We start from the raw sequence: 18794 nt of genomic DNA, 5'->3' as shown, positions 1-18794 counted from the left end.
GCCTTATTGAAGGCACATCTCCTCCAAGAGGCCTTCCCTAAGCCCTCCTTTCCTCTTTTCCCAATCTTTTCTGCGTCACCCTAACTTGCTCCTTTTATTCTTCCCCCCTCCCAGCCCCACAGCACTTATGTACATATCTTCAATTTATTTATATTAATGTCTGTCTCCCGTGCTAGACTATAAGCTTGCTATGATCAAGGACGGTGTCTGTTTATTGTTATATTGTACTCTTCCAAGCTCTTAGTATACATTAAGCTCTTAGTATACATTCTCCTCCTTCTAGACTGCCTCCCCCTTCTAGACTGTGAGTGCACTGTTGGGTCCGGACCGTCTCTATATGTTGCCAACTTGTACTTCCCAAGCGCTTAGTACAGTGCTCTGCACACAGTAAGCGCTCAATAAATACGATTGAATGAATTAAGCACTTACACACAGTACGCGCTCAAATATGATTGACTAATGAACATTTCTTAGCACCATATTCTATAGCCTATGGGTGCTCAGAATTGAAGGATGAAGATGACAATTTCACTGTCATTCAGTAGCATCCCCAAGTCAGGAAATGATCTCTGAGATTAACCACAAAGGCTTTGGTCATTTTGGATTGCCTTGCTTGGGTTCAGTAATCCTAACAAGCGTAGTTACGAATGAATCCAATCTCTGCTTCCCACCAATGCCTGTGGCATTTTGTAATTTGTAAGCGTAGCATGGGGAGCAGCTTAAATATCACTCTGAGGCCAGGAAACAGAAGAAGCTAGGGTCCCTTTCAGCCATGAATTTCTAGGACTTAATTTGCAGAGGTAGAAACAAAAACCAATTCAAGATTGTGGTGACAAAAGGAGCTTTTGATGCAATCTGGAAACCCTTATGCACACACAGAGATGAGTAGCTAGCTGGGTTCCTATGTCCTTGTGAGGAATTAAATTATCCATCCTGATTCCAGGTCTGTAATCTAGAGTTCTGTAGCACAGACTTTCTGTGCTGTTCTTCATTATCAAATCATTTCCTCTATAATTTGGGAAGCATCTCTAATTCTAAACATGAGCACACACAGACTATCTTATCTCTGCAGAAAAGGTGAGGCTCTCCAGTGATCTGGCTCTTAAATCCTGATGTCTTTGAAGATAAGCAGAAATCAGGAAAATGAATCCTCTTTTTTAGAGAGTTCCATTCAGTTAGCACAGTGTCTCTCACTCAGAGTGCTCTGGATGGAATAACACTCTCACCTCTGCCTTTAGCATCCCGAGTGGCCTCACTTGATGACTGTTCAAATACACTGGGCTAGTGACTCAGTGAGGTCTATAGCCCCCAAATCCCACCAGACCATCCCCATGGCTCCAATGCTGTTCTGGATGGCAGGCATGTCCCAGTTACCTTCCAAGACTCCATCCCCTGGGGCTTTGTGGAAGTCAGCATAAGGTCGGCCAAGGCTGACGAGAGAGCATGTGTGATTGATCAGATGGGAAATCTGGAAGATTTGCCAGTCCGGAACTGGGTCCCAGGCTGATGGAATCAAAATAATGATCTCAGCCACATGCTGATTCTTTGCAAGGACGATCATCCATTCAGGGGAATGGGAAGAGAGAGAGAGAGAGAGGGAAGGTGACAAGGGAGCTGCTTCCTCTAATCATTGCCTCTCCAACTGCTACAGTGTCTTTAATTCTGGAAAGCCTCTGGGGTGGGGCACTGGAGTAAAGGAGGATAATGATTGTGGAATTTGTTAAGTGCTTACTAGCACTGTGTTAAGTGCTGGTGGAAATACAAGATGAGCCTTCCAGGTGATTCCTCTAGTCTCCTCCTCCTCCTCTTCCTTCCCTGGGTGAGATCGATCCATTGTCTACAGTGTACCTAACCTTCCGCAAACCACCAGAAACTCAAAGTTAGAGGATAGCTGAAAGCAAATGTTTTGGGCAAAAATGCATGGTGCTTGTCCAGAACTCAGGGGCTTGTTGGAATGACTTGTTTTAAGAGACCCAGTCACCTAAAGGCCAGGGATTACAGTATATCCAGAACTCATGTAAATGCACAGTACACTTGGAAAGATCACAAGCCTGGGAGTCACAGGACCTGGGTTCCAATCCTGGCTTTGCCACTTACTTGCTGTGACCTTGGGCACACTTCACCATCAGCTTTAAGGCACTCAGTCAACTCTCTTCCTCCTACCTTACCTCACTGATTTCCTCCTACTACCTAGCCCACAATGTTTCACTCCTCTAATCTCAGCCAGCTCACTATACCTCAATCTTAGCTATCTTGCCCATGTTCTCCCTTGGGCCTTGAACACCCTTCTCCTTAGCTGATGAACCACCATACTCCTCAATTTCAAAGCCTTACTAAAATAAATCTCCTCCAAATATATCTTTAAATTATATTATAAATAACAATGTCTGTCTCCCCCTCTATACTGTAACCTTGCTATGGGCACAGAATGTGTCTGCTAACTCAGTTGTATCTCACTCTCCCAAGTGCTTACTACTGTGCTGTGTATGTAGTAAACCCTCAGTAAATACCAACTGATGATGAGGAGGAGATTTTCCCAAACTAATCCCTTATTTTCCCTAATCATTCTCCTTTCTGTGTCTCCTATGCCTTTGGATATTTACCTTTTAAGCACTCAATATTCACCCACTCACGACCCTTATATACATATCTGTAATTAATTTTGAGGCCTGTCATACCCTCTAGATTGTAAGCTCTTTAAGATAATAACTGTGGTATTTGTTAAGAGCTTTCTATGTGCCAAGCACCGTTCTAAGCCTTGGGGTAGATACAAGGTAATCAGGTTGGACATAGTTCTTGTCGCACTTGGCGCTCAAAGTCAAAATCAATCCCCTTTTTACAGATGAAGTAACTGAAGCACAGAGAAATTATGTGACTTGTCCAAGGTCATACAGCAGACATGGGGCAGAGCCAGAATTAGAACCCATGTCCTTGGACTCCAAGGCCCGTGCTCTTTCCACTAAGCTGCGCTGCATCCCCCTGTGGCCAAGAAACACTACCAACACTACTTACTTGTATTCTCCCTAGGACTTTGTCCAGTGCTCCGCACACAGTGTGCACTCAATCTTGATTGATTGGGGACCACAAATTCATGGCTTGCAAAGCCTCAAATAGCCAAGACAACATGGGAAAGGTGGTGTTGACCCTCTGACCACACTGCAGTTTTCTTCTTCGGAGGGTGGATGCGAGTAGTCTGGAATACAGGCAAATAACTCCAGGAAAATCAGGGGTAACTAGGCCCTCTAAGTAACTAGGTCTTCTCTTACCCTCCTTATCTTTGCTACAAGGATTGAAATCAATCTGAAATGGACTTGAACGAAGGAATAATCACTTTATAAAGCCACCTCTAAAATGGTCAAATGCCAATTAGCCCAAAATGAGGATGTCTTTTGAGAAAGTAAGCTCACTTTCTATGGTATTATCTCAACTGGCAAGAGGCATTATTTGAGCCACTACCTATCAATCTTTGCTCTCACTCCCTTCCTGTTTTTCTGGTCTTCTACTGGAACTACTGATTTTTCACATTTTAAACAAACTGCATAGCAGTCAGAATTCTAATCTTCCTTCAGCTCCAGTTAGGAGATCTAATGTGTTCTGCTTCCAATGTCCATTAAGGAACAGAGAAGGAGCAGCAGCATAGTTGAGTGGAAAGGGCAATGGTCTAGGAATCAGAGAACCTGGCTTCTAATCCTAGCTGTACTAGTTGGCTGGTGTGCACCTTGGGCAAGGCACTTAACTTCTCTGTAGCCTGTTTCCTCCTCTATAAAATGGAGACGCATTGCTTGGTTCTCCCTCCTACTTAGAATGAACGCCCCCCCCCCCCCCCCCCCCCAATGTGGGACAGTGACTATATCACACCTGATTAACCTGATTACCCCTAGCACATGATATTATAATTATAATAATAGGGAAGTTCACAGATGAGACACAAAGTACCCTTTTCTCCTTCTTTGTTCACCTTGGCCAAGTCTACATAAACCCAGGCAAACTTCAGGAAAGAGCCTTTATCTGCTTAATTTGCTTCATGTAGACCAACTAGACCATTGAGGACAAAATCCACTTTCAATCTGCATGATCTACTTTGTCTACATGAAGCAAGTCAACCGGAAAATTACTCTGGCCTTAGTTCCATTTGGCTTTTGCCAATCCAGACCTTCCCATGGGAGAGCAATGGCATTTATTTGATTTGCTTTTTCCTATTCTGACTTCGGACTCCTTCTGCTCTAAATCACTGAGTCTCTGTGTCTTTGCACAAGTGGCCAAAGGCAGCTCCCATGGGCCTGATTCAAAAGCTTCTCCAGATGGATGAAATATTGCTGCAACCCATATGGCTGATGTGTGAATCTCCTAGGAGGAGGTCGCTGAGGCTGTTGTGGACCCCGGACACAGATTAGCACCATGCCTGCCACAGTGTAATGGAATGATGTTTTATGGAGGTTTTGAAGTCCATCTGAAGTCACTCGAAACTCAAGCATTTCTCTGGAGGGAACCCTGACCCACTCCTTTGCTCTAGAGTGTCTGATTCCCCTTCCCAAATCCTTATTAACTCAGAAGTCACTAAGTGTTTGTATTAAGGTCACTGAAGACTCTCACAGCTAATTAAGTTTATTTACCCCTCCCAACTATTTTTTAGTACTGCAAAAGTGAGACATGCTCATTTATAACCCTGATCACTTGCCAAACAACATTACTAGGGGATTTGTTGGGATTTCCAGGAGCTTATTCCTCTTTAGAAACATGTACTATATACCCCAAAGGCACCTACAGATTCCTTAATGCCTTGAAGCCCTGTACATTAATCCTGAACATTTACTATTTATCTTTCCCCTTTGTAAGTCAATGAGATAGTTCCTGAGGAGCATAATCAAGGAACTCGTCACCCTAAGCAAATGAAATACTCTCTGGACTGACAATACATTAAACATCATTTCTGCCCATATTGGTTTTGGTTAGTACTTTACAAATAATTTATACAGGGACAAATTACTTAGCAGGTTGGTCACCATAAAATCCTTAGTGGTTCCTCAGTCTCATGTGCAGAAGTAATCAATCAATGGCATTTATTGAGTGCTCACTGTGCTAACAGCACTGTACTAAGTGCTAGGAGAGGAGAGATGTGTTGGGCAGGGGAGGAAGGATGGAAACCAAGGCCCTTGCTAGAGTTTACCTGGAACAGGAGAAACAATCCCCAATATCAGCCCTAAAGCATAGAAGGCCAAGATTGTAGCCCAAGCCCTTCAGGGTATTGTACAGGCCTCTATCCAGGAAACTAACTGGGCTACAAAGAGCAAAATATATTCCTTTCCTTACTCCTAAGAAGGAAACCTGCCTCTTTTTGACAAACAGGTGAATGAAATGACTAGGATAGAAGGGGATTTAAAGCTTTGGAAGAGGGTACAAAGAAAGCATGTAGGCCAATAGAGAAGGGGATAACACGTCCAGGACTCAAGTGAGACTGGGAATTCCCAGGGTGGTGGTCTTATTCTTGCTTTCCCCCCAACCCAGGTCCCAGTGCATCCTTCCTCCACCAGAGGATCAGAGTTCTATGATTAGTCAACCCCTCCTCTAGAGAACTCCTATCTCATCCCTACTTCTCCTCTGCAGGCTAGTGGAAGTGGGTGGGTTGGCAGGATTGGGATCAGAGGCGAAGTGCCCAGGGTACTATTATCCTCAGTAGGTTCCCAGGTGGGAAAAAGGAACTGTTTGGGTTCCCAGGAATCATGAGCAGTTGTCTTTTTGATTGGATTTATCTTTCCAACATCATCCTTCCAGGAAAGGAAAGAGGAGATTGGGGAAAAAAACAACAACGTGAATAACAGTTTTAAATTCTTTAAGAACCCCCTTTTAGTCCCTCCTGCCCTCCCACCCATTGGGATAAGAGAGGTCAAAATTCTTTGATCTGTTCAAAAAAGCCTCATTTTTTGTTTCAGTTGCATTTTAGAAGAGCTATAAGTACCCACCTTTATGTGAATGGTGGCCATTCAAGGGATAAGATGTTTAGGGAAAGAGTCTAATTAAGAGTGCCAGGGTATTGTGTCAAGGCATTTCCTCTGTACCTGTTCCTCACAAACACACAAAAAAAGGGCTTATTGATTATGCCTCATTCTTAATGGCCATAAGCAATCCGATAAAATATCAAATCCAGTAATGCCATCTTCAAACCTGAAGAAAACTACCTAGATGTTTCACCATAGTACTAAACTTCATATATTGCCAGCAGCAGCATGATTCTGTGATAACTTACAGATTATTAGGAATGATAAAATTGTTAGACTCTTAACTGTGAAGAGCCCCAAACTGTGCTCTTCTATCCTTAGTGTGCCATACAGGAACATGGTCTAGTGAGAAGAGGACGGATTTGGGAGTTAAGAACCTGGGTTCTAACCCGAGTTCTTCCATTTTTTTTTAAAGTGGTATTTGTTAAGCACTTACTCTATGCCAGGCACTGTTCTAAGCACTGGGGTAGATACAAAGTAATCAGGTTGGACATAGTCCATGTCCCTCATGGGGTTTACAGTCTTAATCCCCATTTTACAGATGAGGTAACTGAGGCACAGAGGCATTAAATGACTTGACCGAGGATTGAATACCTATTCTTCCCCCTCAGATTGTAAACACCATATAGGATGGGGACTGTGTGTCATCTGATTGAATTGTATCTACTGCTGCACTTTGGCACGTTGCAAGCACTTAATCCCATACTTGTTTTATGTTATTGTTTCATGCTTCCTTTTGTGTCTATCACCCATCCCCTCTTCCCTCCATTAGTCTTACATTGTGAGTCCCTTGAGGACAGATGACCATGTCTAATTTTCACCTGTGTATTTTTTCCTCAGGCCTTAGTATACTGCACTGTGCACTATTACCTCATCAAGATGAACAGAAAAAGGCATGGTACGTGCTATTATTTCAATTCTCTTCCATTACTATTTAAAAGCGCAGAAGCTAAAAATGGAATGCCCTGTCATCGCCTATTAGAAGAAAAAGCTTGGGACCCAAGTTGACAAAAGGAAAAAAAAAACCCAAAACACATTATTGTTATCCTTTTACCCTTTACCTTTCAACTGGGCAAATTGAAATTTTCTAACAGTGTGCTACCTGGCTCCTTAGGTTTCTAGTCAGAGAAAATATTAGGATTTGCACAACACTCTAAAACGGCTAAGCCTTTCAAGTAGTCTAATAATACAATATACTTTGACAATACCACAGTATGTGAGTGGAGAAAGATGGCAAGGGAAAAAAAAATTCCCTTGCTTCCCAAGCATAGTTCACAGGGAATCTGAAGCTGCTAGATTTCCATGATTGAAAGCTGATTCTTCATTGCTTGTCAGGTTTCAACAGAATAATTCACCCTCAAATAAAATCAGCTGGGAAGTCATTTTAAATTTATGGATGGAATTGGAAAAATAGAGTTGATTTAAGGTATGGGAGGATGAAAAATGATGGCCCTCAAGCTTAATTGGGGTCTTTAAGGAATCCACTCAGGCACATCTTCTGGTAAAGTCCTTTCTTCACCATTCCAGTAGACGTTTGTCAATGTCACCTCATGCCCAGGCTGGTTTCCTACTGCCTATTGACCAGACACCCCCTTCATCCTCTTTGGAATGCACATGTTTGGTGATTCCATTGCTTGATTTTCCACCTTTGGTCAGCTGTCCCAGATCCAAAGTGAACAGAGATCAAAAACAACACATGAAAGGGAAGAAAATGAAACATTTTCAACGGCCCTACTCCTTGCATTTCTCTCAGCTTTCACTTCAAATCTGCAGACTGATTAAGAAGCTCCAACACTGCCACATAAATGGACTAATGTATTACTATCATAATTGTCTGAGATTGACTATGACTCAGAGGAGAGGGTCGGTTTCTAACCAGAAAACCTATCTTCGACATAAAGATGGTGCTGCATTGGTAGAAGCAACTAAAAAAAGAACTGTTTCCCTTCAAAGGGTGGTCTTTGTTAGAGTGATGGAAGACCGTACCCACAACCAGTGCAAAACCAAATATGAAATATTCCTTAGAAATCTAGCCCTCTCCAGTTCAACTAGAGTAGCCAGTTACCTAATTTTATGCCTTATTTTCAGTTCATCCCCATTCCAGTAAGCAAACGCCATAAGTCTTTATGTTTAGTGTATTTTTTTTTAAAAACGTCCAACCTCCCTCCACTGATGCCATTCTGTACTCTCCCAAGTGCTAGAATGGTGCTCTGCACACAGTAAGAGCTCGATAAATATGACTGTTTGATTTTCCATGGCTTAAAGTGGGTGCCTGCAATGCATGAACTGGGATCTGGAAGAAGAGTGCAAAGGTTCTGGAGAAATTGGTGGGGATGGGAAAGGGGGAAGAAGGGATCCCTTTGGAAATCAGTTTAGGGCGGAATCAGATAGACATCCACAAAATGTTGCATATGACATCATCATGTCTTGCTGTGGGCCCAGCATAATGCATGTGACAACATGGATATCTGAGTGTCCGGTCTCTGCAAGGGCCGGCAAGTAGCCACTTTAGCTCCAGCAGAATCCCTCCCTTGGCCAATAAGGCCTGCTTTTTCACTTTGTAAAATTGTGTATTTTAAATGTGAAATTAGAGAGCTCACCTACCTAATCTCTGTACACATCAGAAAATAAAATCCAGAACTTGTTTAGGTATTGCACTGAGTTCTGCATTACACATGCACTGATTTTCTCGAATGTTTTTTCCTCCATAAGTGCTAAGATTTGGGAAAAGAGAGTTGTGTGCAAACAACTAAACCTTTTTCATCTTAACGTCCATTCAATTGGGTGCTAATAAAAACTGCCACCTTCCTAAACCTTGCTGCTTCCCATATGAGAATAAATGGAGAACCATTAAGAGTTGTTAGAAAACATTGGATGAATTTGCGATGTACCTATTTACAAAACATTCAAGAAACATCTGGCTCTTAGGGAGAAAAGGCATTGTCACTCTACACGATGTTAAAGATAAATCATCTGCATGCTGGCTCCTTTTATGGCCTCATGCTAAAAAAAATAATGTGATGAATCCACTGAGGAAGAGGAAAATGGGGTTGCCCATCGCCCAAGGATCTCATCCAACACAAAAATTAGGTCAGACCCTTTGGATAAATTCATGCTCCAAATGATGCTTGGTAAGAATGTTAATCGACAGAGGCAGCAGACTGAACCCAGAAGGATTCAGTGACTAGTGAGAGCCTTATTCAATCAGTAGCATTTACTGAGCACCTATTGTGTGCAGATTAAAAATTATCTCCACATTTCCACTTATCTGGGAAGAGGGAAAGATAATAATAATGATGATGATGGTATTTCTTAAGCACTTACTATGTGCCAAGCACTGTTCTAAGCACTGGGGGTGGTAGGGTAGATACAAGGCAATCAGGTTGTCCCTCATGGGGCTCACAATCTTCACTCTCATTTTATAGATGAGGTAACAGGCTCAGAGCAGTTAAGTGGCTTGCTCAAGGTCACACAGCAGAAAAGTGGCAGAGCCAGGATTAGAATCCATGTCCTCTGACTCCCAAGCCAGTGCACTTTCCATTAAACCACGCTGCTTCTTTTCCCAGGTGCTTCAGAGCACTATGAGTGACCTCTGTTTCCTTAATTGTACCTTGTAAGTTGATAATCAAAATGAAAAATACTAATACTTAAGCACAATATGACAAGCACACCGAACTAAACACTGGGCTGCAATATATTCAGAACAGACCCAGCCCCTGTCCCACAAGGGGTTCACATTCAAAGGGGGAGGAGAAGAGGTATTTTATGCCCATTTTATAGATGAGGTAACAGGCAAAGAGAAGTGACTTGTACAAGGTTGCAAACAGGATCAATCGTATTTATAGGGCATGCTTAATATAGTGCCCGGCATATAATAAGCACTTAATGCCACAAATACAAATACAATTGAGTGCTTTCTGCATGTGCAGAGCATTGTACTAGGCACTTGGGAAAGTACAGTATAACACTAACATACATATTCCCTTCCCACAGCAAGCTTACAGTCTAGGGAGTGAAAAGTGGTAGGATTAGAACTCAGGTCCTCTGTGCTCTTTCCACTAGGCCATACTGCTTCTCACACACAAAACATGCCTTCTCAGTGGTTTTGAAAGGAATAGCCAATGCCAGGCAGTAGGGGCACACAAGCACACTTCAGTGGATCACACCTCAAATATTACCTGCTTCCACTCAACAGCCGCAAAAGATGATTATGTCTAGAGAAACCAAACTTTTGTAAGATTATAGCAATGCCACTGGCTCCCTGAGTGATATTAGGTAAGTCATATAGACTCCTGTATCGCAACCCCAACTTCCACATGAGCGAGAAGCTGAATTAGACATCACAAATTCAGTTGTAATGCATGTTTTCATTACATAATTTGGATTTAACAGTACTGAGGAATTAGAGAGTTTAATGTTTGTATTCCAACCTGAGTCTGGTCTGGATATAGTATGATTCATGTTGGTACGATTGAATGAATGAATGAATATGAGGAGGGAACTCTAATCTTTGAAAATGAGCAGTGAATTTAGGAAGCAGAACCTCACAATGTCAGTTTAGTAATTTCATAGACTTCTGATAAATTTGCTTATTGGTTCTCATCTGAAAAGGAGTTAAAATTGTTCTTATTTACATGGGTAAGAAGCGAAGCTAGGCATGAATAACTCAGGTAATGTAAAACAACAGGAAAGGAAAATTGGAGCTCACGCTTCCTTCAGAGGAGCAGGCCAAAAGACAAACATGCCGATTATGTAAATATGTAAGAGAAAGGAAAATGAAATCTATGACTGCTAAATATAGCATAGGTGGATTGAGGCTTCTGAGAACTAAGACAAGAGCATTGTATCATCACTGTTCAAGATCAATGGTACATTACATCACCCCTCCATGTACAGACATGGGGCATCATACATCGATTTAACGGCACCTTTGGATCACTTATAGGCTATTATATCTGTCAGTGCTGAGGCACTCAATCACACAAGGTTTTTGAAATGACTGGGATGGTTATTGTTGCCGTAAACCTTGAATTTTTCATAAACATATCCAATAATTAAATCCTGGTGTAGACTCCCCAGTGGCCACAAGTTCATAATTTGACATGTTTTGCTTTAAGAAATCCAAGATTTACAGTAACACCACATAAGTCTAATCATTATAAATACCAGCATATTATGCTATTTCTCAGGAATGACAGATACAATAGCCCTGAACGGCTCCAAAGAAACCATTAGAGTCTTTTGAGTCAAATAACCATCTGTTCTTTAAAAAAAAATCCGTAAAGCCGAGATTTACATATTAAACATCCATGCCCCAGAAGCCACAGGGGTGCCTGAAATTTGCCCTATTATGTGAGAGTGGGTGGCTAAAATTAATTTGTTATTTATCTACTCAATTGTATGTCTTCTTTTTCCCCACAAATTCTATCAATTTGCCTCCCCTCCAGTAAATTAAAAGTTCCTCAAGGGTGGCAAATGTTTCTACAAATTTTATTGTACATGATACAGTGCTCTGCATGCAGTAAGTGCTCAATAAATGTCATTGATTCAATGTTGTAGAGTCCCAGGCAGTAGTAATAACATCATTTTAGTGCCCACTGGTGCTGATAAAATTTAGAACAAAAGGTGGGATGTACTCCCTGACCACAAGAAATTTACACTCTAAAAACAGGGGAGGCAAACAAAACTATGTACGACTTGGGTGGTCCAAATAAATAACCACATAACTAACACAGTTGGTAGGACCTACTACAGTACTCTGCTTTCCAAAGGGGCTACTGAAGATGAAACAAGTTTTAGGGATACTAATTCAGTTAGAATTCTCCCCTTACTAAAATGCATTTTTTCATAGCCCTCATTTCTACCACGTTAGGAGGTATTTTATAAACTCAAAATGTCACTTCCATAGGTGTTGAGATTTCTCTTCAAAAGATCAAAACCAAAAGGTCACAGCTTTAAAGGCCCTTTTCCTGCTTCCAGGAAAACGCTTGCAATTGATTCTCTTTAGAGTACAGTATTCTTTGGTATTTCTGATAGTCTCATAAATAGGCTTCTTATAAATGATCTTTCCAAAATGCTCAGTCTGTATATGGCACAATTCAGGGCCCAGTCCTAACAGGCCACCTCCTCCAGGAGGCCCTCCTGGACTAAACCATTCCACCACAGTCATGCCATCCTTCAGTCTTCTTGGACAGCACACACATGTATGAAGCAATTGGTGGCGTTAATTGAACACCCTCTTTGCGCTAATTACTGTGCTAAGTCCACAGGAGAAGCATGTTTTAGTGGATAGAGCACAGGCCTAAAAGTCAGAAGGCTCCACCACTTATCTGCTATGTGACCTTGGGCAAATCACTTCACTTCTCTATGCTCAGTTACCTCATCTGTGAAATGGAGATTAAGACTGAGCCCCAGGTGGAACATGGACTGTGTGCAACCTGATTAGATTGTATCCACCCCAATGCTTAGTATAGTGCCTGGCACCTCGTTCTCGCCTGTCCTGCCATCGACCCCTGGCCCACACTCTACCTCTGGCCTGGAATGCCCTCCCTCCATATATCTGCCAAACTAGCTCTCTTTCTCCCTTCAAAACCCTACTGAGAGCTCACCTCCTCCTGGAGGCCTTCCCAGACTGAGCCCTCCCTTTTCCTCTGCTTCTCCTCCCCACGCCATCATCCCCACTCCTTCCCTCTGCAGTACCCCCTTCCCCTCCCCACAACACTTGTGTATATTTATACATATTTATTACTCTATTCATTTTATTAATGATATGTATAAATATGTATATATCTATAGTTCTATTTATCTGTTTTGATGGTATTGACACCTGTCTACTTGTTTTGCTGCCTGTCTCCCCCTCCTAGACTGTGAACCCGTTGTTGGGTAGGGACTGTCTCTATCTGTTGCCAAATTGTACTTTCCAAACTCTTAGTACAGTGCTCTGCACACAGTAAGCACTCAATAAATACGATTGAATGAATAAATGAAAGTGCTTAACAAGTACCATAAAAAAAGGGGAATTTGACAAAGGGAAGACAAAGATTCGCTGTCCTCAAGAGGCTACAATCTAACGCGAGTGGCAGGCAGACAAAAAATATTTAAAGAGAATGGAAGAAGGAAGAACAAAGATATGGCAGGAAGTAACATAAGTATATCCTGCCTTTTCAATAGCTTGATTTTTTTTCCAGGCTTCAAAATTGTTCAAATCAAAGCACATACTGCCAGAAAAAGAGGTAATGGTCTAGATTTCAGCTGTGGGAACTTCTACCTTGGACAAACAACTGGGAGTGAGTATCCGCTCATCACTGGTGAGGAGTCTCCCTCTCCAGTTGTCCCAGACCTGGTGGTCATTTTAGTCATGCAGGTAAGGAGAATAGCCCCCAGCTCTTGAAGGTTTCCCTAGCTCCCTCCCCTCCCACAACCTCCTACGAGAGGAAAAAAAAACCAGAGCAAGCCAAGCTGGATTACTTTTATGAAGCTTCCCACATAGCTGTGGGAGTCCATCCTGTTGAGCAGAAGGACAAAGTAAGAATTACCCAGTAGATAGATGGAATTACAAGAACTCTCACAATCTGTCCTTTGAATTAGTTATTAACATGAAGCAGTACTGAGAGGGGTGTTTTTCCTCCGCCATCTTATAAAAGGGCACATAATGGGTGCTGACCTAATCTTCTTGGAGGAAAAGAGTCTTTTCTTTGATTTTCATTTATTCTTTTTTCAAAATGCATGCCAAACACTCCCCCCACAACCAAGTTTATAAATTAGCAGTAAAGGGATCAGCTGACCAGAGTTGTAAGCCCTCTGTAGTTCTGCAATTTTAACAGTTTGTGGAGACTTACCCCATGACCTTGGACACACAGTAAGACTCTTGCTCTCAAGAATGGTAGTTCCACTTTCCACAGATTTGGAAATCAGGTCCTTTTGGATCATTCAGGATAACGCAGGATCTAGGAAGAGAAGAGACAAGAAATTGGTTGACATATGAGGGGCAGTCAGGAAGTGAGAACATATTTAAGTGTCAGGTAGAAGGTACTATCCATTCTTGCTTACTACAGATTCTTAAACAGCAACTAAGCTGCCTTTTTGGCTCCCCTAGTACTGTTGCCCAAGATCCACTCCTATATTATCACCAGCCATTTGCCCCAGCTGTGGCAGATGCTAGAACAGAGATAAATAGGAGGAAGCACTAAAAATATTCCTTACTGGTTTATTACTTGGTTTACAGTTTGGCCTTGATTGTGAACTCTGTGAGGGCAGGGATGGTGTCTACTAAATCCATTGTACTCTCCCAAGTATTTAATATAGTGCTCTGCACAGAGGGAGCACTCAAATACTACAGATTGGGTATAACCAGATACTTCCATTTGCTTCAACGCACTTCAGGGGGCTGGGTCAAAATGCCACCTACAGCTAAAGGGAAGGAGAGGAGCAGGGTATCGAAACAAACAAAATCTGGGTATATGCCAAAGGGGTCTTTGTAGAGGTTGGAAGGAGAAAGAAGGACAATTTCTCATTTAACCATTCAGTGGTATTCATTGAGCACTTACTATGTACAGAGCACTGTACTAAGTGCTTGGGAGAGTACAACAGAATTAGCCAACATGGTCCCGGACCATAACAAGGTTACAGTCTATCATTTATTGAGTGCTTACTGTGTGCAGAGCACTGTACTAAGCACTTGGAAGAGTAAAATAAAACTAAGTTGGTAGACATTCCCTGCCCACAGTGAGCTTACAGTCTATAGGGGGATACAGACATTAATATAAGTAAATAAATTATTGATACCTACATAAGTGCTGTGGGGCTGACAGTAGGGTTGAATAAGGGTGAAATTCTTGTCCTGTTCACTGGCTTAGGAGTTGGATGTGGAGCTTCCATTCTCAAAAACCTCACTGGAAGAGGAAAATCCACATCCATTTTCATTGGGAAGAGGGCAACTCAATCAACTGCTCGTTTCCTTTCTAGCATTGGAATACTGCTTCTTGGGGCTGAACAGTCTTTTCAGTGATCAGAGTAGCAGGAGCAGAGTCCTGCTGACTCACATCAGCCCCCAGAATTCTTCTTGCTGGGCTGGAGCAGAGAAAATGGATTCATTATGGGATTACTTTTCCTATTCCCTCCATCAAAGACTCATCATCATAATGGTACCTGATAGCAAAGTAGAGGTAATTGACAATATAATGGAAATGGAGGTGTCCAAAATCAAGAAGGGCCATTGATGAGTTTTGGCAGGCTGTTCACGAGGCTGACACCCACACATTTCTGAAGTGTGTACTTCCCTCTCTCCCCAACTGCTCATGCGTGGTACCTGCCTCTCTCTCCCTGTGCCCACTCCAATATGAAAACCTCTTCAGCAAAAAATCACTGAGCTATTCTGACCTGGTCAGGTGGGTATCCTCCAGGGAGAGGCTATTTTTCCTCTCTCTCTCTCTCTCTCTCTCTCTCTCTCTCTCCCCCAACTCCCCCTTGGCCAAAACAGCTGAGTGGGAACACTTTCTAGAGTAGCAGTCCTTCTGTGACTTCCTGAACACTTAGAAGCAGCAAGGCTTAGTGGAAAGAGCCTGGGCTTGGGAGTCAGAAGTTGTGGGTTCTAATTCCGACTCTGCCACATGTCTGCTGTGTGACCTTGGGCAAGTCACTTAACTTCTCTGTGCCTCAGTGAACTCATCTGTAAAATGGGGATTAAGACTGTGAGCACCACGTGGGACAACCTGATCACCTTGCTTCCCCCCAGCACTTAGAACAGTGCTTCGCACATAGTGCTTAACTAATGTCATTATTATTATTATAAGTGCAGAGCACTGAACTAAGCATTATTATCATTATTATAGTACTTGTGCTGAGGTAGGTACAAGTTACTCGGGTTGGACACAGTCCCTGTCCCACGTGGGACAATCTAAATAGGAGGGAGAATGGGTATTTAATCTTCATTTTATAGATGAGGAAACAAATACAGAAAATTTAAGTGACTCGCCCAAGTTCACCCAGAAAGCAATTGATAAGGCTGAGACCCTGATCCACCAACTCCCAGGCCCATGCTCTAAGCCATGCTGCTTCTCACTTGGGAGAATACAAAAGTAGATATGATCCATATCCTCAAGAAGCTTACAGTTTAGTTAAATAGACAGACCCTGAAATAAAATTACATGTAAGTGAAGTATGTAAAATATGAACTTGTGTTATGGGGGATTTATAAATAGCCCCAGTTCAAACAGGTAGACTAAACTTGATGAGCAGAAATGACTTTAGTAAAGTGCTTTGCACACAGTACACGCTCAATAAATACGATTAAATGAAATGAATGAATGACTTATTTTGTATCGAGCCTGTTGGAGGGGGAGGGAGAGAAGTGATCTGTAACTGACAGTGGTTTCATCTTTTTTTGAAGAGGAACCAGGCAGTGACTCACAAACAATTCACTCTCTCAGACAGAGCCCGGGATCAAATCAGCTTTGGACTACATCTCAAAGGGCATGCCGTCATTCTGACTACACAGAAGAGAGAATAGCACACTGTACCTTCAGAATTACCTCACATGCCTCTCTGTACCTCTCTGTATTGGAGAGGCTGAGATGCTTCATATTGGCCCATTCTCTGAGCAGCTTAACTGTCAAACAACATTGCTATACAGAAGTTTATCACCAATGCCACCAATAGGTTTTGGCATCTGTGTGGTGTGGTTTTCTTAAGGTTAAGTCTTGTCTTTAATAAAAATTCAACAAAAACAGCAGGGACAAGAGAATTAAAGGGAACCATGGGAAATCATTCTCATGGAAATGGGAAAGCAGGGACAAGGGAAATCAAAGGGAATCATTCTGATTGAGCAGCATTTCATTTGAAATGCAAGTAGTTGTCAGGTACCTAATGGAAATCTGGCCCCTCTATTCCTCAGCAAAATTGTTAAGGCTGACGAATCCTTCAGCCAACTGTGGTCTCATAAAGAGTGCTTACCCTGCTTATAGGGGTTGCAGTATCTGCTGAGAAAAAAACGTTGCTGCCTAGTATGAGTATTAGTGTCATAAGCTCTTTGATACTCACCCCAGCCCCACATTACTTATGTAAATATTCTTATATTCTACTATTTCCTCTATCCGTAATCCATTTTAGTATCTGTCTCCCCTTGTAGACTTTAAGCTCCTTAAAGGCAGGGATCATATTTACCAACTCTACTGTATCACACTTTCCCAAGCACTTAGTACAATGCTGTACACACAGTAAGGGCTCAGTAAATATTGATTGATTATTGTCCCACCTAGGTGGAAATTGCTTGGAATGAGGCAAGATGATCAGAAGTTATTTGAGAAAATGTAATAATTCATCCATGGCTGATGCATAGAATGGAATCCCCTGCAGTAATAATAATAATAATGGCATTTTTTAGGCGCTTACTATGTGCAAAGCACTGTTCTAAGCACTGGGGTGGATACAAGGTGATCAGGTTGTCCCACGAGGGGCTCAAAGCCTTAATCTCCATTTTACAGATGAGGTATCTGTAAAACATTACAATACATTACAGTACATTACATAGCTAACTACACACTGGAAAAAGTGTCTTGTTGGAAACCAAATTCACCTGTGGGTAGAATAAAAAAAAAACCCAGAAAACAAAAAACACACACGTTCCAATATTTTACAGTTCATTGAGCTTTTTAAATTCCTCAGGTCTTGGCATCAGTGTGATACAAACCTAAATCAAATTCTAGGAACATGGTGAGCTTAGGAACATATTAGGATTCTCAAGACCGGGCTGATGGACAAGGTCAGATTTTCATTCATTCATTCATTTATTCATTCAATCGTATTTATTGAGTGCTTACTGTGTGCAGAGCACTGTACCAAGCGCTTGGGAAGTACAAGTTGGCAGGGAAACCTCTGAGCTTTATAGGGATGGCACAGCCTTTGTGGCAGCAGTTAGGGAACATATCCTGTGGTTCGAGCTGCTTTATGCTGGGTCCCTAATGAAGTGATAACGAGGGTGTGTTGGGGGTGGAGAGGAGGCATTTCAGCAAGAAGCAGGAAAACAGTAATGAAGAGGAAAGTCTTCCTGACCCTTGGGTTTTGACACCAAAGTCTCCCCCAATCTCTACTTCTCTAAAAAACCAAAAAACAGCCCCTCCGAGGACTCTCAGAAAATACTTGTTGATTTACAAAGCACTCCAGGGGAGAGGCAGCATAATTTGAATGAAACAGAGTGAATCAGATGGAATTGTAGGATATGCAGGATGGACTACTACTACTACTACTAATGATGGTATTTGTTAAATGCTTATTATGGGCCAGGCACTGTACTAAGTGCTAGGTGGATACAAGCAAATCAGGTTGGACATAGTTCCTCTCCCACGTGGGACTCACAGTCTCAACCCCCATTTTACAGATGAGGTAACAGGTACAGAGAAGTGAAGTTACTTGCCCAAGGTAACACAGCAGACAAGTGGTGATATGCACCCATTCTAAGTTCTTACAGGTAATTTTACACATCTATGGGGGAAACTGAGCTGAGTCCCCTAGAGTCCAACCCTTGGATCCATCTCAGCCTTAATGCCCCTTGGTGGGAACATTCTTGGCTCTGGGGATGAGATGAGCAGATATTTCTGCCTCCCTCATTATCATTTCTATGTATTTCCTTGACATGTTAAAGGCACTTCAGGTGCAAATTGCATGGGAAGTGGATAAAGCACTGGCCTGGAAGTCAGAAAGGTGAGGGTTCTAATCCCAGCTTCACTACTTGTCTGCTGTATGACCTTGGGCAAGGGCAAGTCACAATTTATCAGTACCTCAGTTACCTCTTCTGTAAAATGT

At 42.2% G+C, this 18794-nt stretch overlaps 1 long non-coding RNA gene across 1 annotated transcript in view; it reads right to left on the bottom strand.

The window, feature by feature from the left end:
* LOC119933169 overlaps window positions 1-13930 on the bottom strand; it is an 80361-nt gene extending 66431 nt beyond the window's left edge. The window contains exon 1 of the long non-coding RNA XR_005452531.1: window positions 13835-13930. This is a non-coding gene — a long non-coding RNA (uncharacterized LOC119933169). The remainder of the gene's footprint in view (window positions 1-13834) is intronic.
* Window positions 13931-18794: the final 4864 nt, after the last annotated feature.

The sequence above is a fragment of the Tachyglossus aculeatus genome, chromosome 10 (assembly GCF_015852505.1).
Source record: "Tachyglossus aculeatus isolate mTacAcu1 chromosome 10, mTacAcu1.pri, whole genome shotgun sequence".
NCBI lineage: Eukaryota > Metazoa > Chordata > Mammalia > Monotremata > Tachyglossidae > Tachyglossus > Tachyglossus aculeatus.
The sequence above is the reverse complement of the archived record's forward strand: the minus strand, read 5'-3'. Positions and strand labels throughout refer to the sequence as shown.